General features: G+C 41.8%; 1 long non-coding RNA gene and 1 other non-coding gene across 2 annotated transcripts; both read right to left on the bottom strand.

Annotated features, from left to right (window-relative positions):
- LOC106504205 lies at window positions 1-23845 on the bottom strand. Its single transcript, XR_002335697.1, has 2 exons — window positions 11381-23845; window positions 1-2908 (listed from the first exon to the last, which is right to left on the bottom strand). It is a non-coding gene; the product is annotated as an uncharacterized LOC106504205 (long non-coding RNA).
- MIR125B-1 (microRNA 125b-1) lies at window positions 10767-10846 on the bottom strand. Its single transcript, NR_038579.1, has one exon. It is a non-coding gene; the product is annotated as a microRNA 125b-1 (primary transcript).

Genomic DNA, 24067 nt, shown 5'->3' on the forward strand with positions numbered 1-24067 from the left:
TTCACAGTTGATGCAACAGTGCTTTTATTGGGGGGTTCAGGGGACATATGACAAAGTCTCATAAAATGTCAACAAAGTCACATTTTGTGCTTGGCTCGACTTAAAAAACTCTATGAACTCACTTAATGAGAATTGTGTGACACATGGCCAATGATCATTTTGAAAATAGGATGACCTGAGCCACCAGCAGGTCCAAGTGCAACAATGCCAGATATCTAACTGGAAATTTACAACAGTTAAATATTCAGGTACTTTCAAACATCTAGAAGCTTGCCCTTAAGTAAACACAGCTTAACGGACTTCAGACAAAATTGCATTTCAAATTTGAGTTCTCCAGCTGACCCCTCTATTTGGCATGACTGAATGCCAACTGAAGGCGAAGGGGCTGGTAAAGAATAAGGTTTCCTCAATTCCAGCTTTTTATTGCTGAAGTATTCTTGAGTTAGTCACCTGGATAAGTGAAGGTTAAAATAGCAAAGAACCACTGATACCGTCAAAAACATAAGAACTAGCGAAACAGTCGTGTTTAAATCTTGATGTGGAAGCTCTAATATATACTGTGCATAAAATTGGTTCAGGAAATGCTCATGAGAAGATCTGTTTAGGTGAACTGAGAATTCCAAATCATTGAAGACACTGTACACATAACTTGGGCCATTGTATGTTCTGTGTGGATGGACCACTGACAATTCCTGCATCTAAAGATGTCAGCCCAGAGCTATAGCTATTTTTCACGCTGAGGTGAGAAGCCAGAGAGGTGCAAAACTGAGCAGTCTACTAGGTTCCATGCCGCCCCTGATCACCCAGATGGAATGTTGTCATTGATCAAATTCAAGCTCACATTTCTTTTAGGCAGGATGCAGTTGTTTATTTAAGAGCCGCTGAGGGCATGGTTTCTGGACCTTGCTTTGCTACACGCAAATGTGGGATCTTCTGTAAGTCACTCTAACTTCATGGATTGACAACACCTGTAGAAAAGGACATTGTATAGATGACCTTTAGGCTCCCCTCACTTTCTATTTTCATTCTCAAGAAGTGGAGAGTTCATGCTCACCAAAATGAATAGTCCCATCAAAGGCTGGACACCCACCAAAGCAGCCTAAAATGCTGATAAACCCCATTTCCCCTCCAATTTCTGTCATGATAAAAATACGTTCCATCACTTTAGTGTAATTTAACCAGAAAACTGAAAAATTTGAGAAGATAATTGTTACCATTTACCACAGAAAAATCTCAAGGACTAGAGAAGTGGTCATATTGTGATGTTGGTCGTAGTATTTTGACTTAGTGCTTTAGATCATGAGCTTTGCGATGGCAAATCTGATTGTGACACCTGGATGTGGTGGTTTGGCAAGTTACTTAACCTCATTAAACCTCAGTTTTCTTAGTGTAAAATGGGGATAAATTTTGCAGGATTGTTGTGAGGCTTCAGAGAGTTAATGTATAAAATACTCAAAATGTAGTGAGAACTCAATAAACATCCATTGTTATCAGGCCAAGAGAAAAATCACAAATCCTCCTGTTATCGCCACTCTCACGTGCTTTAATGGAAGAAATACAATTATGATTCTAGGCGACATCTGAAGCGGGAGAGGGACAATGTGTCCATGAAGTCTTTACCACGTATGTACATACACACACACTGGCACTGAAAGTCTGGGGTGAAGGCAACTAGACATGTGTGATCATAATTCCCTAAAATTACATGTAGTCTTCCCGGACTTTGCTCACAACACCACATCCATCTAAAGGACTCGATTTTCTCCTTCTTTTCCATTTATCGAAATCTTTAACATCTTTTAAGATTCATTTCCTCCTCCTTTGCGAACTTTCTTCCCTAAACGGACCAGTTTGCCCAGTTTAACGTGACCACCTCTGAGCTCCTTGTTCATACATCTTTTGTCTTGCTTTGGTTTTACTGTTATTGTCTATTGACTTGATTTGTTACTTATCTTGTCAAAAGCGTACATACCTCTGCCTAACTAAACTTAAACTCTGCAGAGGCAGAACCTAGCTTGCCTGACAGAAAGCATGGTAGATTGGTGGTGTCACAGGGTAATGCCTTTCCACGCTGCATTCTGAGTTACCACCGTTATTCTATCCTTTGAGTTACCTCCGACGACTCCGCTGTTTCAAAATAACTTTATATCCTATTGTTTAAGTCACTCTTAAGGTCAAACCTTGTATGTGGCTAAAATTCATAGCATGAATTTTGTTCCTTAAAACATTAGCATGTGTGTGAAATTTTCTATTTTAAAAATTGGGTGTGTTGATAAGCATATTCATATCAGAAAACACTTTTTTAAAGATGAATGTCACACAGAATTGAAATACAAACAGAGGAATACACACGAGGAAGGGAAGTCAGAAATCTAGAAGTCATTCTCAAGTGTTCCTGTTTCTTGCAAAGATTGCCTCTTGTTCTGAGAGTCTACTGGCTGAACTGCATCATGTGGGTGTGTCGCTTAGCAGAAGAGGTGTCTTCAGGTGACCGAGTCCTGATTCCTTTGTTTCAACTTCACAGTTGGCTTGAGCGTCCACCAGTACAGCGGTCTCTGCAGTCTGTGTCCTGTCACTGGGGAGACATTCCTGAGATGGGGGGACTATAGGATTGGCTGAAAGGAACATCAACACAACTAAAAAAATAACAGAACATGTCACAGAAAGTTATCACATCGACTCTTGCACACAAATAAAGAAATGTAACGATACTCTGGGGGCCAGGCTGTTTCTAACGAGACGTGAAATGCTGCATCACGAGAAAAACGGAGGTTGTCCTCATTGTTCACCATGGTCAAGACTCAGTCAAGCAAGAACACTGCTTGAATGGGTGTGAGGGCACCCCATTCATGGCTCTGGAGAAGATGCTCCGTCAGAAAAGCTTCAGGTTTACCCAACAGGCAACTTACTGAAATAGGACACGTAGGAAAACAACAGAAGAACAGAAGACATTAAGGACACAGTCAAATAAATCTAAAGACTAAACGCAAAATAAAGGAAGTGTGGCTACAGAAGGGCTTGGCAATGCAGGAGTGAATGAAGTCAAGAGAATGGCTAGAAATCGATGTCAGTTCCTTGTTTGTGTCTGTATTTCCAGTGCCTGGCTCACAGCATGACAAAGGGTGCCCACTGACAGAATGAAAGGAGAAACAAAAGGGAGGGAAGGAAGAAAGGAAGAAGAAAGGGAGGGAGGGAGAAAGGAAGGAATGAGGGAGGGAGGGGAAGAAGAGGAGAGACAGAGAAAGAATGGAGGAGCAGGGAGCAAGGGAAGGAAAAGAAAGGTTTCTGACATGTTGAAGAGGTGGAGGGGCAAGTGTGCAGAGAGAAAAGCTTGGCTGTGAGCATCTTCAAAGATCTGAAAGCCCGGAAGAGCAGGCTTGCTTAATTCAAGAAGAGTTATATATTCCAAGTGCTTTGAGAAAATGGGCGGGGTAATGTTCAAGAGGTTTTGCACATGATAAGATTTAATTTGGGAAGTGGGGTATGTTAACGTAAGGTTGCAGGCTTTTGAAGGGGATGTTAACATGATCCAAATGCATCAAGTGGAAAGGGGAATATGAAACTCAAAGAAAATCAAACCCAACAGAAAAAAAAAAAAAACCAAAAGGCTATTGCAAGCAATTACTAAAGGCAGAAGGACTAAAGATGATAGTCTTAAAATAGAAAGGCAGGTGCTTGTCTGGGATTCTTCTATGTTAATGTTGAAGGAAATGGGCTTAGATCTCAGACCAAGAATTTCCTTCTCCCACTGGGTATCTTTTTTAGTTCTTCGGCTGTTCCTCTTTTCTGTCCCTGCCCTTCCTGAAAATGAACTTCAGTCTTTACTGTTTTAGCATCAAGGAAAATATGTTAGTAAACACAGCACCTGCGGGTGGAATCAAATATAACTTTACAGGGCAGCTGTTGGTACAGACAGACTCCAGAGTCAAGGGTCCTGAAGTTGTTCGTCTACCTCTGTGCTCTAGAGAAGCTTCCAAAATTCTTCGCTGTAAAAGAATTGAGAGACCAAGTCATCCCACCCCACTCATTTTACACATAAGGATATTTGGGAAGAGCTTTATTAATGTTTCTTTTATTCTACAAAAGTTGTTATGAATGAGATATACTTTGCAGGTGGATTTTAAATTAATGAAAGCCTTTATTGTCAGCCTCTTCATTATGTTAGCACAATGAAGATGCATAATGAGTTAGGTGCATCAAAGGGGATACACTGCCACACAAGCCTCTTACTGCACTAAACACTTTGGATACGTGTTGGTTCTCTTTCTAGATGGCAGTATATCCCGATATGTGTTGGTTCTCTTTCTAGATGGCAGTATATCTATCTATCCATCTATCTATCTTTCTTAAAACCTGTAAAATAACCTAATGTTAAATATTGTTAATAGGTGTTTTTCCATTCTGATCAAGCATGTCATAACTGCTCCTGGACGGATAAATAAACCTCTTAAAGATTTCAGAATTTATTATTTCGTGATCATAGAATGGGAAGGTGGGGTGCTAAGCTTTGATACATGTGTATGAGGCTCACTTCTGAGTCAACTAAAGTGCTACTGTTGCAAGGAAAGATATTTGACACAATTTTTGTGGGACTCCTTTGGGGAGCTAATAACACAAAGTCCTTGTCCGCATGAGCAGATGAAAAGTCAGTCAACGTACTGCTTTAGCATTGCCAAGATAGAGCTCCTGCAAAAATGTCTCTTTTATAATGTGGACCCCATGATCAAAATCAATGCTGAGGAACAAACAGTACAAATACGCTAACCACCAAATTCTAGGTGTCTAGTATGAGTCAAAAGTTTAACAAATCAGCATTCTTTGGGGCCTCTGCCTACTTAATCGGAATAAATACTATCATGTATCATCTCAACAAGAGCCTCCCTCAGAATCCTTTCTATCTCCTGGATGTATAAGTGTAAATCGGGTGCCTTGCATCGCTGTGCTCAGGGTCCCTCTGTGATCTGATGGTAATGATTCTCCAAATTTGCATCAAGACCATCTCCACCTACTGAGCACAGAGCAAGTGCCAAGTGCCACGCTGACCAATCAACTCCTTGTTGCTCTGCCTGGGTTTTTCCTCCATAGCTAGATCTTCAGGGGTCAGCTCCTCGGGGAGGGGGGTCTCCAGCCCAGGAGACACCAAAAGGGAAGGTGATGTTAGTGCACTGAGGACCTGAGGCAGAGTTTCAGCTATTCATCATGTGTGCCGTGCAAAATGGAGGAAAAATAGAAAAGTTGTTTGTTATTGTTACGATTTTGATTACTTAGACTAAATTAAAATTATTACCTCTGCCTAAGGCCATTTCCCAGGCATTTTCTCTCATTATTCTAACAAAGGAAATGGATTTCTTATGAATAAGATTTACTGTTCTAATATTCTCCATTACTTCAAGTTGCCCAAAGTCAAGATAAAGACTAAAAAAGTAAAGAGCAGCAAATAGTTTATGAATAATGCAGGTATCCACAATGCTAATAACCCTTTAAGTGATGGTTAATTTCTAACATCTAGGTCAGACATAGTCATTCTTGCATGAGCACACAGAATTCTTTTCTTCTTATGTTAAGTAACAAGGAATTCAAAAAAATAAAAGCTGACTTTAAAAACATTCTACTGTGGAGCCATTTCCAATGATGAGAAATGCCCAAGTGGGGGGAAAAAAATCTCAAGTAGGCAACATGTAAAGCAACACGCAACTATATGCACATTAGTATAATTACACATTGCAAATTATATCGGATGTATCTAATATCTAATTTTTTGAAAGCTGATTCCACTTGAGATTTCAATAACAGCATCAACATTTTGCAGGTGGCTCCTTCTGTGTAGTATCCAAAGGGAATTATTCCTCTAATGTGCTTACAACCCTCATGTAAAAGCTGAAGCTCTTCCTTAAAGGACCCATGAACAATGAACGGGGGGTATTACCTTTGATATATAAAGCAAAAGGGGAAGGTTCCACCAAATATAATATTCAGCATGGTTATTCATTCTGTTTCTTCTGGGCATAGGATCCTTATTTGCTTCGAGCATTGAGAAACAAACTTAAAGGAGAGCCTCCTTAGAAAATGTGGGGGAGGCAACATAAGTATTGAGGCAATGATATGAAAAACTAAGGGGTTGATGATTTTTTTTTTTTTTTGGATTAACTGAAAAGAGAGAAATGTGCAATGGATTATACCCTTGATGGAAAAGAGAGCCCTACATTTAATGCTGCTCTTTTAAAACATATGATTAATTTGTCCTAAAGAGGACACCAGATCCAAGATCCATTGTGAGGAACAGGCTTTTGTCCTCATCTCTCTGTATCAATCATCAATCAATCAATCACCAAATAACCAAATATGTATTTGTGATCTTGGAGAATGGCGCTTATTATTCAAGTTGATTGAATCCATTTTCTCGATTCCTCCTTAAAGATCTTTCTGCTAATTAGTCAGGGTTAGTATTGAATTATTTAATTATCTGCACTTTTGTGCAATGAAATATGTTGTCATATCACATACTTTATCACGCTGTTGCTGTTCACACTTAATGATGCCTCTATAGTTAGCAGTTTCCTTTGTTCTGCTCAGTAAGTGGTTTTAGAAAGGGGGTGGGCGGGGAAGAAGGAGCCCTGGGGTTTGTAAAATAAAATCATACATTCCTGGTACACATGCAAAACTTTATGCATTTACATGAATTTCATTTGAGAAATCCAGTTGCAATTCCATTTGGAATAAGCTAAGAGGCACAGGCCGGTGACTTCGAGCACAGCCAGAGCGATATTCCTATACCTTGCACATCTCTCCAGTGTATTTCCACTGCAGTGCGATGGTAAAACGACGATTTAATTTTTTTTTTAATCAGCAAGCAATGTCTTTAACAAGGAAGAAGTAAATTATGATAATTACTCTGAATGGTCGGATCCTTGAGCATTACTAATTAGCATTTATTGCCTGGATTATAGAACAATACATGTGAAACCGAACTGCGACTGCTCTTTTACGTCAAAGAACTGGAAAAGGCAATGGAGCAAGCTCCTCAGTAGTTGAGTCAGTAGTGTTACATCTCCTGGAGAAAGTGCCGAATGCCTTGCTTTTGAAATATACAAATGTGGTCCTCAGTATTTACGGCCCATTCATTTTTTTTTTTTTTGTGAGGCCCATATTTACATATGATATCATAGTCATGGGAGACTAATGAGAGGAGAAACATTTTGGCTATGATGTCATTTGGGGACAATTTTATCCATTGTGAGAGTTGAACAATAAAGAGCGTAAAAACTCGCCACATGAAAGTATGAATTTTTCTGTAGCAATTTTGACTTTAAAAGGAAACAAAGAACTCAGTTCTCAGTGAATAAAATTTTGCATTCACCTCCCCACTTTCTCTTCAGTGGACTACAGTTGAAGATAATTGAGAAAAGGCAGTTGGTCTCTGGTTTAAGAGCCCCCCTTTTTTTTTCATTACGGATTTGTAATAAAACAGATTCTGAAATCAGAAATAAATGAGATATAATCAACAGTCCCACATCACTCATGTAAATAAATGCCACTCACATAATTTGGCCACTGGAATTCCTAAATAACCCAGTAGGTAGGAGAAAAAGAGGAAAAATTATCCATTTATCATTCTCGCTGCAGACTCACGGTTTTCCTCCACACCCCATTACATCGAACGAAGAGAAAAAAACATCATAAAATATAAAGCCAGTACTAAATACAGGCGCTGGTCTTCCCCGTACCTTTCTAGATTCCCTACCCTGATCCTTTTTAGTTCGAAAGAATAAGTTTGGCTGAATCTGTGAGGAGATTAAACAGGCTGGTGATAAAAATTAATTCTGCTGAATGAGCAAATGCATTTGGATTGCAGAGATGCAAATAAGATAATACTTTTCTTTTCCTTTGACATACCAAGCGGATTAGTTTAGAATGTTAAATTTGATTTTATTAGAATATATTAGCAGTGTTTTAATTAATACCAATCAAACATTTTCTTTCCCTGGGGCTTGATGTGTTCCTAAGCTTTCCAAATCATCTGTCTTTTATCATCAAAAGATAAAAAAAAAAAAACCCCACCAAATTACCAAAGCCTTTTGTTACACTCTTCATAATTTTACTGTATTCAACACAAAACTATGAGCTGTTTACCTAAAGGTGTCTTGCCCATAAAATTACTTCCCAGGTGCTGGATTTAAAATGAGTACTGTTCATTTGTACAGTTGATTTTTTTTTTTTTTAAGGTAGAATTAGAGACTCAAAAAATAAACATCATCCGTGTTTTTCTTTGGGGGAAAAATGTTGCAAAAGGAGTTTTGGCTGCTTGGTCTGGCTTGGCTTTATTCTCACCAGAGCTTCCTAGAGCTGTTCAATTTCTAACTGCGTTGGTTTTGAGCTGGCACTTCTTTGGAAACAGAGGCAAAAAAGGAATTTAAAGGAAAAAAAAAAAAGGTGTGTGTGGTGGGGGAGAATCTAGTTACAAATAAGGTGAACCAGGGCGTCCTGTGTCCTGAATTGTAACTGTGTGTTGCAAAGAGGTGCTGCATTGCATTTCACTCATTATCCTCTCCTTTTCTCTCAAGCTTCCTGTCCTTCTGTGTCCGAAAGCTCCAGTTCACTTCTTTCTCTTTTCTTCCCGCAATGCGCCCCCCTCTTTTCCCCGCCTTATTTTTTTTTTTTTTTTTATCTGCCAAGCTGGATTTGCACTTTTAAAGATCAGTATCAATAATGCCCTGCTTGTTTCGGTGGCACTCTCCCTTTAAAAGACAGCCCCCTCTAATTGATGCGTCTGGGCTAGTCTAGACTGGTAGTGATTGAACCAACCACCAATTATGTTATTCATTTCACTGAACTTCACTGATGGGCTCGGTGAGGAAGAAGGGTGTTGAGAAACCTGCCCTTACACTGAAGCAGTTCCCTGTGGAAATATAAAATCTCGTGTGTCGTTACGTGCTCCTAAATGCCTGTGTGATCAATCGTATGATAGCAACCTCAGGACATGGGCAGTTCACTTGAAAACATGTACAGAACCAAAAAAGTACCTTGGAATATAAACTGCATCAGTTGTATTCAATTACTACGCTGCTCTCATTTAAGATCACAGAAGAATTACATCTAGCCTGCTTTTATTGATCCCGGCATACATTTTCATAGAGCAAATTGCAGATAATGTTTTGACTGCAAAAAGCAGTTTGGCAAATACTTGATATGAATCAAGTGGTAATATATATCCATGAGTTAGACAGATGCCTTTCCATAATTTCCAAATGCCTACACATACGCATCAGCAAAGATGGGGGAAAATCATTAATCCATGGTATAGAAACCCAAAGATAACTTGAAAATCAAAGGGCTCTTTTCTTGGAAGCATATTTAGACTATCAAAGGCTGGAAACTAATATTTAAATATCACAACTACACAGCAGTTTCAACAAAAGGCACAATGCAATTGTTGTACAATTCATGTTCTCAAGTCAGTTTTCTGACACAAAATGGTTTCTTGACTACGATTTGGAGTCAATGACTAAAAACTGCAATTAAACACTCTAAAAAAGGTAGGAAAAGAATAGCTTCCTTAACCTTCGACTCCATGTATAAAACGAGGTTATAACCAACATAAACTCTTTAAAAGGAGACGGCATTTGAAGTCAGGGTCGATTTAGTTATTTTCCAAAACGGAAGGCAAACGTCGCTCCAAGAGTACTAAAATGGTTTAAATGAAATTGAATATTGGGATTTTTCACAATAAAGTAAAGGTAAGTGACTCCTTCTCTCCTCTAACTATGAAATAGATCTAAATCACGGAGATCATTCTGTTATAAAAAGTTACATTTTGAGAAAACTACAAACTAGGTAATGCTAACAATTACCTTAAGAGAAGATTACTTCAAATGGATGATTTGCTTTATAAATAGCTTTGTTGGATTGAATTTAAATCCTGATCAATTTCTTTTTTCCAGTTTTTAAATGAAGACTATTAGCCACCGATAACTTCTAAAGGGTACAATACTTGCATTCATGTGCTGTTTTCTTTTATATGTTTAAAAATATATCTCCTCTTCTTTCCTTTTATATGTTTAAAAATACATTTCCAATCCCTATTACTTTTAAACTCATTGTGCATAATATTTTAAAATCAATGCCAAGCAAGGAGGCTACAGCTCTTTTATTTTTTAAAATCTCACAGAGCAATACAAATTTAATCTTTGTTAACGCCATAAATTCCATCCTTCTTGTACGTCTAGCAAGGGAAGAATTTTTAGCCTATCAATATTTTAGCTCAAACTCTTGGTTTGCCCCTATTTGTGTCTGTGTGTTCACCGTCTAGCCATACATGACACATGTGTGGGCACTGAAGAGAGACTGGGTCCACATGCCCATTTTCACGAGGCACAATCTGAAGATTAACTGTTGAGTTTAAAAGTTGCAGGCATGAGGCATGCTGGGACTTCAGCTGATATGTTCTGAGGTCAAGCACCAGGTACTGAGCTGTTCTTGTTACGCTCGGATAGTACTGCGTGTTGCTCTCAAGGAATAGACCAGGGAAGACGAGCTCCACAAGCCTCAGGCATCAGTAATGTACATGCAAACACACAGCAGCAACACGCTGTTTTAACAGAACAGATACCTACTTTCACAGAAATCCAGGGGCTGCCACTTTCTGGTCACCTGATCCCACCTAACAATGAAAACCTCAGAGGTGCACTCAAGCACTTCAGACAAACTTTCTTTTCTTTTGTTTTTGCGTTCAAGGAAAAAAGTTCCACCAAATTTCCAGGATGCAGGGGCACGGCTCGCAGCTCCCAAGAGCCTAACCCGTGGATTTAAACGGTAAACATCACAAGTTAGGGTCTCAGGGACTGAGAGGAGCGCAGTAAATTGTTCTTTCTTGAGACAAAACAAAGCAAAACAAGAATGACAGGCGATTTCTGTCCGAGGGTCACGGCTAAAAGACAACAAACAGGTGGCAGGGTACTCCCTCACTCTCCTCGCTGCCTGAGCTCACAAAATCAGGATTCCACTGAAATACAGTAGATACATACACACAAACGCAGTGTCTTTGGGCGCATATACATACCTGAACATACAATCGCCATTCTATCTGAGAAAACTCTTTGAAGCTTTGGGCAAAAGAGTTTACTAAAATGGAAAATAGTATGAATAGACCCAGAAATGCCCATGTTTTTAAAACCATGGTCTACAGTAGGGATTAAAAGTGTCCTCAAAGCTTTAATTTACAACTAGCACCGATGACGGGAAAGAAAATCCGAGGCATCTCTTTCCCCCCTGGGCAAGCATGCCGCATGCAAAACCATACAAATCAGGTTTTTAGGAGGAGAAGACCAAGAAGCAGGATGTGGAGGCTAGGAAAGTATAAATAGGAAGAGCATTTTAAACTCACCCATTGGAAGTGGAGCCGGGCTGCTGCCTCCTGTAGCACCTTCCGAGCAAGGGGGGGAAATGTGAGCTCGCAGTGCGCTCGCCTGGGCGAGGTGTTTCAATAGAGGACTGAGAACTGGGCGGGGAGGGGGAGGCGGGGGCAGGAAGCGATACACCAAATCTAGAGACTGTAACTCTGTAGTTTATGCTTTGACGAGAGAGAAAAAATAAACGGCAGGTCGGTGGGAGTGGAGGGCAAGACTGGGACTGATCAAATTTTGAGACTATTTAGTTAAAAATAAAAAAATTAAAAAAAAAAGGTTTTTATAAGAACGAGAACCCTCCCCAGGGCTGCTTTTCGAATTTTCTTCCTTCTTTAGTGTGCACTTTGCCAGTCCTGCGCGCGGGCCTCCTCTGCATCAGCTGCTTGGCTGAAGCCAAGGCCAAATCACCCCGAGCCAGCACCAGGCTGTCACTTGGTCGAGGCGAGTGGGAAGGGGTGGGTGCGAGCCAGGGAGGCGCATCTCCCCCGCCCCACTCCCGCTGCGGATCCTTTGAAGCCTTGTGCCAATATTTCGGAGGAATCCGAAGCATAACTCCCCTCCATCTTCGCAGACAGCTACCAGTTCTGTACCTGAATGATCATCGCTTCCCCTGTCTGCCTGGAAGCTGAGCTTTTCCTGTGCAAAGACGGCCCCTGCGCCGCCTCCAAAAATGAAACGAAAGGGAGGGGAAATGCATGGAAAGATGAATCTTTGAAAATTGTTTTCTTCCTTTTTTCCCTTTTCTTTCTTTCTTTCCTTTTTTCTTCTTTTATTCCAGCCCGAGCAAGGTAGATGGCTGGCTAGTCAAAGAGAATGACAAAGCAGCCCCTGCGAGGAAGGCACTGGAGGGGGCCTCAGGCACTTAGGAAAAATGTTAAATATTTTGTGTATATTTCCGCATGCAACTAAAAACCGTTAAAGCTCCAGGACCCCCCCCCAACCCTGTCCCCCTTCCAAAATAGAATCATACCAGCAAGACAGCTAAATTATGTCTCTTTTCCCTCTGTACAGGGTTATTCAGCATCCCCACCCCCATCCCCCATCTTCAAGACAACTTTTTTTTCTCACCTCTAAGGTTCTTCTCAGGCACAATCCTCCGTTCAGCTTAAGGTCTCTCCTTTTTCTCTCCCTTCCCTCTCTTCCTTTCGCTCTCAGAAAAGCTAGTCCGTCATCATCCTACCTAGTTTCTCTCTCTCTCTCTCTCTCTCTCTCTCTCAACCTCTCTCCCTTTTTCTTTTACTATTAAAAAAAATAATAATAATGGCCCTTTCGACATAGCAGCATGAAGTGGCTGCCTTTGAGAAAGCACATTTAATCTTTACTGGCTCCCCTAGGCTTCAGTGAAGAAGGAGAAGGCAAGAAAAAAAAAGGGAGCGAGAGGAAAAAAAGATTGTAAGGGAGGCTGCTGACGGACAGCAAGCATCAGGCACAAATCAGCGACAAGTTGAATTTTCCTAGACCACACTGCCCCCTTTCTTCTCCGCTCTCTCCCTAGGCTCCTGGAAAGCCCGAGTGTCTGGTTACAGGAGGCAGTGGGTCTCCTTTTGCCAACCATGGTGCAGATTCCTCGCATGCCTGCTTAAATCTCTGGCAGAATAAGGAATCAATATCCCCTCTAATCACCTTTAGCTCTTCCACGGCTTCTGAGAACCCACTTCGCGCTCCTCTCGGCGCCCCCGCCCTACCGGCTCCTCCATACAAAGCTTGCGGTCCTGTCATTTCTCACTTCCTTCCATATCTTGGAGACAAGCCTCTCTTCTAATATCCTCTCGCCCGCTCCCTCTCTCTGTTGTCGTGTGTCTTATCCCTGACTCCCAGCACCGGATGCACTAAGGCTTCACTAAGGCTTCTCCCTGACTACTAATGAGACCAAAAATACACCAGCAGGTTAGGGGGAAGGCCAGACATTGTCTTATACAAATACAAAAAAATCCTTAGCCTGCTAGAGCCAGAGATCAGGTATCACATTTTCTAAAAGGGAAAAAAAAAAAAGGTGGTGTGTGTTGGGGGGGAGCAAAGAGGAGCAAGCACAGTGCAGTTCTCTGCCTAATTGTTCTGTCGGTATCCCACGGGCATCTAAAAAACATGTATGCATATCTGGGAAATCTTGGTGGGTTTTCTTTATGGACAGAAAGTCAACAATGCCTAAACACTTCTTTGATACCGACATTCAGAAGGATAAAAGAGCAGTGATTCAAATCTGTATTTAAAATACACAGACGCTATTAAGGCATGTGATGGCTACAATGCTAAAACTCTGGTCCCTTGCAATGGCTGGGTTTGGAGCGTTGACTCTGCCATGTGTACTGATTACCACGTATGTTCCCTTGGATTTTGAAATGAACTTAGCAGTCACCGTAGCTCATCCTAGCCTTTCGCTTCTACTGCAGACATCTTCCTTATTCCTGAAGCATTTCTCCTCAAATGCCCATCAGATCCATACACATTTCAATGATTGGCCCAAAGTCCCATAATAAATGATAAGGAATCCTTCAGATGACCAAAAAGTGGCACGAGAAAAAATGAAAGACATCCTAAACTGACTATGGGAGCATCTCCTATCATTTCTGCTGGCACACATTTTAAACGCTCAGCTACACAAGGATCCTGTAAGGCAGGTATCTCTTGAAAATGAGGGTCTCTACCTATCTACAAACAGTGGATATATTGCCAGCTGCACTTGGTTTTTGTGGCTAGAATCATGCAAACAACAGGCTGTACCGTGTTAGATATAACGGCAGTTCTGTAGAGAGCAAGGGGGGAGGGAAGGAGGGAGGGAGCTGAGGTTACAGGTTTCTTCCAAGTCGATGTTTTTAAAGGTAGCTTCTTTGTGCTCAACTCAGATATTGTGCTTTGTCTCTGACTGTGAGACCTGCAGAAGCAGGGCTGGATGCCAAGGAAAAGGAGAAGAAAAAGCACAAATGAGAAGGAGATGCAGAGAGAGGAAGAAGGGAGAGGGAAGAGAGGAAAGCAGAACAAATTGAGGCAAAAAGAGAAAGACCTACAATCATAGTGTTGGGTTTCCTGTAATACTTTTTTTTTTTTTCTTTTTCTTTTCTGTCATTATTGGGAAGGAGAAAGAGATGGTTGGCAGGGGCCAGAGACTAGGTTAGAATCTTTTTCAAATTTGGCTAATAGGGTGTTTGCACTAGACTGATGGAGAAAAAGAAACATGCTAGAATAATCATAAAGGGTGGAGCTGTCAAAAAAAATCTTTGACTCACTGGGTGCCTCCCTGTAACACCAAAATGAATCATTCCTAACGAGAAACATCAATTGTCTTAGCGTACTCCTACATGAGGTCCAGATTATGGGAATCAGATTGCACTCATCTTCAAGGAGGAAAGGTAGACAGAGAAGGAAATTTCCAGAGACCCTCCTAAACCTTTATATATTGGCAAGAATGGCTCAGCATGATTTTTCACATGCGAAGCTAGTCTGTCCCCATCTGTATGCACTCTGCTTACTAAGACATACAAATATGTAACTTATAAAAGTTTTGCTATGAACACATCATTTTCTCTATACAACTCAGCGATGTCTTTGGAGGATACTTATTTCAAGCAGTTAACACCTGACCCCAATTTCTGTGGGTAATTAGTGAGCTAGATAACCACACAAAGTGGGTAATTATTTAGTACCCAGGGGTACGCTAGAAGTGGGTAGTGGTTTTGTTAACAAAAGCACATCTCTAATTATTGTATCTATGATGGGTGTTTAAAAAATACCAGTTACTATATCAAGTGAGCCGTGATAAATAAGTGAACTATTTTGCTGTCCTTAGCGCAGATATATATATATATATATATATATATATATATATATATATATATGTTCTATCATGGTTAATAATATTTACTGCTCCTGGATAGAGTGTCATGAAGATTAACTAGTTAACATCTGTAAGACATTCAGAGATGAAATATGCTAAGGAGCTTCTAAATGCAGTATTATTATTGTTATTACTTTGTTGACTAATAATCCCAGGGTAGGGGAAGCTGAGGGAGATTTTGATTGGATGGAAAATATGCTGAGATCACAAATGTGATGAGTTTGATTACGGGGAGTGGTCTCTGACCTGACCGAGTCTAACACAGGCAGTGAGAAAAAAGACAGGTAGATGCTGTTGCCCTGACAGCCGCCTCAGGATGGATCAGAGGAGTGGGGTGAGAGGAGGAGGAGCAGAAGGCGGGAGTCGAGATGGGCTGGGAAGGAAGCTGAATCAGCGAGACCACACCCTTGTTCCGAAGTCTGTCTATCCTTGCCTTTGATGAGCAGCAAATAGGCACAAAACTCCCCAACGAAGACGTCCCTGCCAGTCCTGGGACAAATTCATCATAATTACAATCAATCAGCCAGTTATTTAGTGTTTATTCTGGAGAACCACCATCAGTACAATTTATTTTCACAAATGCAGACACAGTTCAAATATGACCATGTGGAGAAGAGGCGCACACAGATCAACTTCAGATATCTTTAACGCAGGCTATGAGAGGCGACGAAGGAGTGCTTTCTAATTCAATTGCTTTTATGACTCACCCCCAGGAGGGGAAGGAGATATATTATAAATTTTTGCTGAGGAAAAAAAGAGAGGGGAAAGAAAAGGAAAAAAAAAAAAAAAAGAAAAAGAAAGACCTATGCTTTCGGGGGTTCTAATTCTGAAGAGCAACCAAGCCTTGAAAACAAACAACAGCAAGAACTTACTGCTGCTTTCTCTGTGAACGTCCACCTCCTTGAGCCTGGTGTCTGGGGTCTGGCTGAGGCAGGACAGACAAGAGACTTCTGGGCTCCAAATCTTCAAGTAGGCTCACCACATTTTTTCTTTCAAAGCAAGGTTGTCTTGGGGATTAACCCCAGGAGTCTGGGAGATGTGAAGCATGGGGGGTGGTGAGGGAAGGTATGCAAAGATGCTGTACTCAGCCCAGTTCATGGTCTCTAGGGCATAGGAAAGGAAAGGGGCGCCGTAAGACAGCCAATAGGTACCACTGCTGAAACCCTTCCTGGAGAATGGCCTCTGAGACAGGTGCTGAAGCTGTGATCGGAGGCCTGTGGTGTGAGGACTGCATGTTCAGAGTTTGGGAGCAGAGGGAAATTTTCTCCAAAAGCCACCCAAGCCAGGCTTCTGACCTGAAGCCCAGTATTTGTCACCCCCTCTCTGAGCTCAGAACGACAAAAGCTGACTGGCATTCTCCAACCCGCCCAGCTCCTTTCAAACCCACAGACTGTGCCAGACTGGCCCCACCTCCCACTGCAGCAAATTCTCTAGGCCTGCTCCATGCTGAGCTGGAGGGAGCCAGATTTCCGCTTGAATTGCCCTACCTGGCCTTCCCCTCTGCCACTGCCCCAGCTCTTGGTTCTTGGCGGGGTTTCAAAGGCCCAATCAATGGCTTTCCCTCCCCCATCATTGTTTTTTAAACACCTCTAGTTCTCTCTGCCCTCAAGTTTTGTGCCTAAAATCTTTTTATGTCCTAGTTTCTCTCTCCTCTGGCCACCACCATGTCCTTTTTGGGGGGCCCTCTCATTGGACATTTTTTTTCCATATCAAAATATAGTCCTATCTCATGTCTTGGATTGAAAATTCAAAAGCTGCCGCTGGTGTCTCCCCCAGTACCACCCTTTTCTATCCACGTTTACACAGCCAGCGATCCTGGTCATCGCAGGGCACTTCCTGAAAACGCACCTAAAAAGAGCTGAAGCCAGGAGTTCCTGTTGTGGCTCAAGTGTTAATGAACCTGACTTGTATCCATGAGGACAAGGGTTTGATGCCTGGCCTTGCTCAGTGGGTTAAGGATCCGACATTGCCATGAGCTGTGGTGTATAGGTCACAGCTCAGATCCCACATTGCTGTGGCTGTGGTGTAGGCTGGCAGCTACAGCTCCAATTAGATCCCTAGCCTGGGAACCTCCATATGCCTCGGGTGTGGCCCTAATACTAATACTGCGGCCCTCAGTATTTTATGGATGCAAAGAATGAGGTTTGGAGTAGCTAGACTTGCCAGGCTCATGAGTGACACAGCTAGGATTTGAATGTAGGTCTGACACCATAAGCCTGGTGTTTTCATCATTCTTTTCTTTCATTGCTTGGCTCAGTGTAAACGATACTTTCTGTAGTGAGTCCTCGCCAACTAGTCAAGTTTCTCCTTCTTTGTATTTTGCATAGCACCCTATACTTTCGCTCAGCATTTATTCCTTTTTTTCACCTAAATTCATTTTATCCAATAAATATTTACTGAGTCCTTGACGATATGTCAGGCCTTATAGTAAGTGGTGTGACTTCCTTAGTGAGAGGATAGAAGATGCTGTGGTACTGGCCCTAATTAAATATTATGCTGTCTCCACCTCCAAACTCTAAGGCGAATGAAGACAAAGGCTTTGTTGTGGTAACTTTTCTATTCCCAGTACCCAGCACAGCGCCTGGCACATGGCAGGAGCTCACCAAGGAGATTTGAAATTAACTTTTACACTAATGTAAGTGGGATCTTGATAGTAACTTTTGGAGAGAGTGGGATTCATGTCAAAATAACCCTTGAAATAATACTCAGTAAAATGCCACATAAAAGTAGCATTTAATAAATGGTCAATTGCAGCCCATTGTCCATGACTATACCGGGTGAAGGTCCCACCTATACTCATGTTTTGTGTTTCTGAAAAATAGCCAATTGGTTTGTTTTGTCCATTCTAAGAGTTCCAAAGGTGTTTCATTTCTGTTTGAAGCCAGAAGAACTCTGAAATCTCACTGCTCTGGGGATTAGGAGGTAACATCAAGTGATTACATATCCAGGGTAACATGGCCATGAACTGTTCTGAGCTATGTGCAGGGAGAGAGGGCTCTTACACTCTAGAGGGTATGGGAAAGTCCAGATCTGAGATAAGCAACCCAGCTCAGATGCCCTCATTTCAGAAAAGGAGGTTGAGAAGCTAGAAGTAGTCCACGACCATTTGACCTAAAGGCTCCAGGGTTTCATAACATCTTCTAATAAAAAGATAATTCCTTCTTTTGCCTCAGGAAAGACTAGTGAAGTAGGTAGAAGTGGTGTCCCAGGTGGGCCAGCTTCTATGCTGGTCCTCATCCGAGGCAAGGGGAATAGGATGGCATGCAATCTGTCCTTTGACATGCATGTCCTGAGCTTAGACACCACCACTGAATTCGGTCCCAAATATGGGATGGTCTTCACTAGGCTGGAGTAATTCCAATTATATCAGCTCAGAACACAGTTTCTAAAGATGCATCCTTCGGGGCTGGTGTACCCCTCATGAGAAAGCCGGATGGTAAGAGTCTGTCTCCTCCAGCCCATAAACTCTAAATGTGCTTTAGACATGAACTAACTTTTCTTGGCAAGAGTCCCTCATCAAGTGACAAAAATACTCCTTGCTGTTCTTCCTAGGAAGACGAGGAAGAGGAAGCTGCGTTACAAGTTTGGTTAGCAATGCCCCTTTCCTAAAGCAATGAGACTTTGACCCACTCGGGAGCAGTGTCTGGTACAGGCAATCTGTAGTTCAAGTGGTCTCAAAAGGAGTATTCTTGCAGATTTTATACCTCAAACCCACACCAGCTCCAAGTATCTCAGGCTGAGGAATGTCAAGCCAACTACTTAGATTTTGGCCTCATGAAAAATTTTTTTTTTCTTTTTTGCTTTCCTTTGGCCTTTTAGGGGAAATCAATGGCAAGATAATCTTTCAGTACATATATTTAATAATATGTTTTGATATGAATATGTAAAATAATTCTGCTCCCTTCTTTATGCCTCATCAGGTGAATTTCAGAAGACTTTTTCTGGCTTCTAGCTTAACTCCCTAGAAGGGCTGTAGTTTAGCTGATGGACTCATATGGTTTGTGAAATTCTCTGAAAGGTAATCTACCATCCAGTGCCTTGAAGCCTGACTCAACCAATCTTTAGGAAGTACAATTCAGCAGCCTTTCCGACCTAGGAAGGTAAAAGAGAAAATCTTTCATTCCTGTTTAATAGTGGGTAAAATAAGAGACAGAGAGAGAAAACACCAAGGTCCTTCTAAAAGCTGAGATCCCCATTACCTGTGCACTAAGAGAAATGAACCCCACATTATAAAGATCGTTACTCCTGGATGATGTGTATCATCTAAAAGCAAAGTTCTGTTTTGGTCTAGATTCCCTACTATTCAGTCACCAGGTTTAGGCTAGCAAGCAGAGGCATATTTCCATCCCAGGGACTTTGGGAGATTGAGATTGCTGGGCTGAGTGTAGGTGACCAAGGATATTGGCTAGGAACTAGGTCTCGAGTTTGCCTGTCTTTCAGAGTAACTACTGCAAAGCCTGGAGGCCGTAAGAGAAAGGAGAGAGAGAGGGGAAGGGGAAGGCTTTGGAAGCCAAGCGTGTTCTTATCTCACGACATCATAGTGCCTAGAAGCACCTTTGCTGACCAAAGTCATGCTCTTTAGAAGATGGGGCCCCTTTCATCATGTTCTCCACCCCTGGATCTCTGAGTACTTTCCAGTATGCTATACTGTACTATACAGTTCTTTCTCCCATTAAAGGCGAGAGGTAGCCAGGGCCATGACCCATCATCAAGAAGAGATGGGATTATAATTCTGACCCGTCCGGGTTTCCAGTCAAATTCCTATACTGTCTCTTGCCTTTCCATTAATGGACATAAAGATAAGACACCCTCCTTCTTCACTTTCCGATGTTGCTGCCGATCTTTTAAAGCTATTTTATGTTCTAAAGGTTTGGGACAAGGAGAAGGGGAAGCAAGTATCCTCATATTGTTATTCCTGTTTCACAGCTGGGAACTGCAACCCTCCGTGGCTAAGTACATTTCCCCAAGAAGGTTCTTAGAGGACCAAGAATAGAATCTAGGTCTCTTAACCCAGCTCTGGTAGGAAAGATGAGCTAATATGAATGATCTGCCTCAAGTTCACCCAGAGTGAGTTTGTGTAAATCCAAGGTATCATGAATAATTATCGTGCACCTTGGTTTTCTCCCATGGTTAACTAATGACAGTACAGTCAGGAAGAGCCTGAAAAAGATACAATTACGTTTACGTGAGCATTTGTCAAATACATGAGTTTCAAAAGCGATGAGTGTGCAGAATTAACCAAACTTAAAGAATACAGAAACATTTTGAAACACATTTTGGGGACTGAGGTGCAGTGGCAGTATCAGAATTCCCACTGAGATGAAAACAGGGAGCGATGAACAGGGAACACCCTGGGGAGAAGCGGAGGCAAGTTTTAAAGGTGGGAACCGCAGCCTTGGAGATTTTATATTCAGCACATTCGACATTTCTCAAGGAGTCTCTCCACGCTGCAAATAACAGGGGCATGAGGACCATAGAGAAGCAGGTCAGGGGGATCTGGGCTCCCCTTCTGGGGTTTGATGCCTTACCCTCCAGGAATGTTGGACGGTGCGCTCCGAGGCAGACTGGCCTGGAGCAAACCAGGTGAGACCTACTGGTACTCTCAAACGAGAGGAGGCTGGGTAAATCCTCTTGCCATTCTTAAGTCTTTAATGATTCACTGTGATAGCTTGACTGCCCCAAGTTAGGACTGTTGAGTATATGGGCCTGTGGGTGGTCTATGGGCTTAGCTCTGCAAGGGACTGACCTGCACAGGTGCTGATTTTGACTCTACTGTGCTTAGAACTGTGCCTGCTATGTGATAGAGGCTTTACAAAATTATTGTTACTTCTGTCCTTTTCTGGGAACTTAATATAATCCAGGGTCACAATGTTATGGAACACAGACCTAGCAACTGGTGATATGCAGACAAGCAAACCTCTAAGGGATGATTTTCCTCTCCTGCCATGCGCTTACTTACTCAAATCTACATCTTAAAATGTATGGAAAAGAGATAAACGTTCTAAGATAAGGAAGGGTAAAAAGAAATTTGAAAATTAAACACGTCTGGATGGTGTTAAGATTCTGTTTAAAAGGCTAATAGTGCTTTGGGTGTTTCTAGGAAACATCTAGGTGTCTGTTATCATTTATTTCTTTACTTACTTATTTTTATGGCTGTACCTGTGGCATATGGAAGTTTATGGGCCAGGGGTCAAATTGGAGCTGCAGCTGTGGCCTACACCATGGCCACAGCCTCCCTGGATCCAAGCTGCATCTGCTGCATAGGTTGTAGCTTGTGGCAAAGCTGGATTCTTAACCCACTGAGCGAGGCCAGGGATAAAACCTGCATCCTCATGGATGCTATGTCGGGTTCTTAACTGCCTGAGCCACAACGGGAATGCTGTCAATGTCTTTTTAAAAGGAAAGTAAATAGAGAAAACAGATCAGAAAACTGAAGTAGGAGTGGAAACATTTGGAGGACAGTCTCTTCCCCTCCACTAACATACAAGGGCCTGTGTCTCTGGGCTGTGATGATTCTTTTTCACTGTGAAGTAAAAACTGATTGAAATATCAGGCAACAGCTCTGTTCAAAGAGATCAGGTAAGGTATCTAAGACTGGGGTGGACCTGAAGGTGGGGGAAAACAATCCTACATAGTCAGTTGACCTCTTTTATTGAAAACAAGAGAAAGATTACTCTGAAAGATACCACTGCAGAGAATGAGTTTTCCTGTGCTGATCAGAAAAGGAGAATTATCGTCCCATCTACTGTCTTTCTTGGCTCCTTTGGGTGACTTCGGTCTTTTTTCTCAGGAGCCCCCCATCTCTGTGAGCTGCTCTCACTCAGACCCGTTGTACTGTGATTGTGTGAAGAGACTGTGTGTTCAGCCCACTGCACCGTGACTTCCACCAGGCACACCCTCAGTCAATGCTGACTATAAAATGATGAAAGCTGAGAAGAAGATAAAAATGTAAGAGCTATAGGATAAAGTGCAAATGCAACCATGTCCAAATAAATACAGAAAAGTGGGAGTTCAATCAGATGCAGAGTCTGGGCAGGGTCTTAGGGGATGAGAAGGGACAAAGAGGAGGCTTTGGCAACCATGAGTCCTCCATCCTTCACGAGGATATTACAGCCCCGCTGGCCAAAATGCGCACATGGAGTTGGAATCTGGCTCTGGGGAACATTAAGACTTACACACCCTTGTCTGGTCTGCTTTCTTGAACTTGAGGTTCTATTTCTGGTTACTGTGGTCCCAAGACACATGAACCAATGGAAAGAATACAGAATTGAAAGTTAAAGAGGCAGGGGTTCTCTGCCCTAGCTCTGTCACAGTGACCCTGGACAAGACATTGCTCCTCTCAGATCATTAGTTCCCTCCACTATAAAATGAGAAGGTTGGACTAGATGAACTCTTAAGTTTCCTGCAGGGAAATGCTAAAATCGTATGATCCCTCTCTCTGTGTAGATTCCATTAATTATCTAAACAGTTATGATGTACATGGAATTTGGATTTAGAAGATACCTAGAGTGTCTTAGCTGATTTTAAAAGCAATTTGGAGTCTGAATATACCAAATGAGAGAGGAAAAACATTAAGCGTCTCAGCGTGGTGGAATTCACGGCCCTAGATTAGGTCACAAGAAGGGGATCCCTGTTCACTTGTCTCCAAAATCTCCTAATCACTGAGTGGAACAAAGAAATGTTGACAAGATTCTTGGCCAATAAGAAGACATGTTGCTGGGAAGGGGCAAGAAATTAGTATTCATCCCATTTCATAGGAAGGGAAACTGAAAGTTCAGGGAGGATGGGTAACTCACTCAGGGTCACACTGTGAGGACTCCCAGGTCTCCCACCAATTATGCTGTTTGAATTTGTCCGCAAGGAAACCACCACAGCTTCCAGGAACCATGAGAACACGCTGCACATGCCCAGCAGAACAAGCTGTCTCCTAGCCAACATGACTTTCGTAAGTGCAGCTAAAGTCACACCTGCTAAAAATCTCTATAATGTGATCACTAGAGAAAGTGACCCCATGAGCAACACAGAGAAACTCTTCAGAAGATTTCCTGTGGTCAAAGACACTGCCACTGGCCTGGGGTCAGGAAAGCTGGTTCCCAATTCCTTTGTCTCTCACTTTAGTCTCCTGCTCATCAATTTCCTTCTTGAGGCGTAAAAGACTTATAAGAGAGTCTTATAAAGTATGAAGCGGTCCAAATCAATGTATGAAAAAATTATGAGAAGAATTTCTGTCTGGCATTACTAGTTATCTAAAGAAAGCACTCTTATCTACCTTTTTTTTTTTGTTTTTTGTGTTTTTTTTTTTTGGCAGCTGTGTTCTCATAAAACTTTCCTTTTTAAAAAAATTTATTACAGTATAGTTGGTTTACAATGTTGTGCCAATTTCTGCTGTACAGCAAAGTGACCCAGTCACACATATATATATACGTTCCCTTTCGTATATTATCTTCTAGCATAGTCTGTCTCAAGAGACTGACTATAGTTTCCTGAATTCTTTTCTTTTTTAATTTTTATTTTGTCTTATGGAGATTCCCAGGCTAGGGGTCTAATCGGAGCTGTTGCTGCCAACCTATGCTAGAGCCACAGCAATGCCAGATCTGAGCCACGTCTGTGACCTACACCCCAGCAATGCCAGATCCTTAAACTCACTGAGCGAGGCGGTGGATAGAACCACAACCTCACAGTTCTTAGGCAGATTCTTTTCTGCTGCACCACGATGGGAACTCCAGTTTCCTGCATTCTTGTCTACTTTTTAAATGTGTATGTAAACATATACCTGCATTTTAAGGATATACTAAAATGTATACAATTGTGTAAACACAAACATCATTCTTAT

This window comes from Sus scrofa, chromosome 9, assembly GCF_000003025.6.
Source record: "Sus scrofa isolate TJ Tabasco breed Duroc chromosome 9, Sscrofa11.1, whole genome shotgun sequence".
In the NCBI taxonomy this organism is placed as follows: domain Eukaryota; kingdom Metazoa; phylum Chordata; class Mammalia; order Artiodactyla; family Suidae; genus Sus; species Sus scrofa.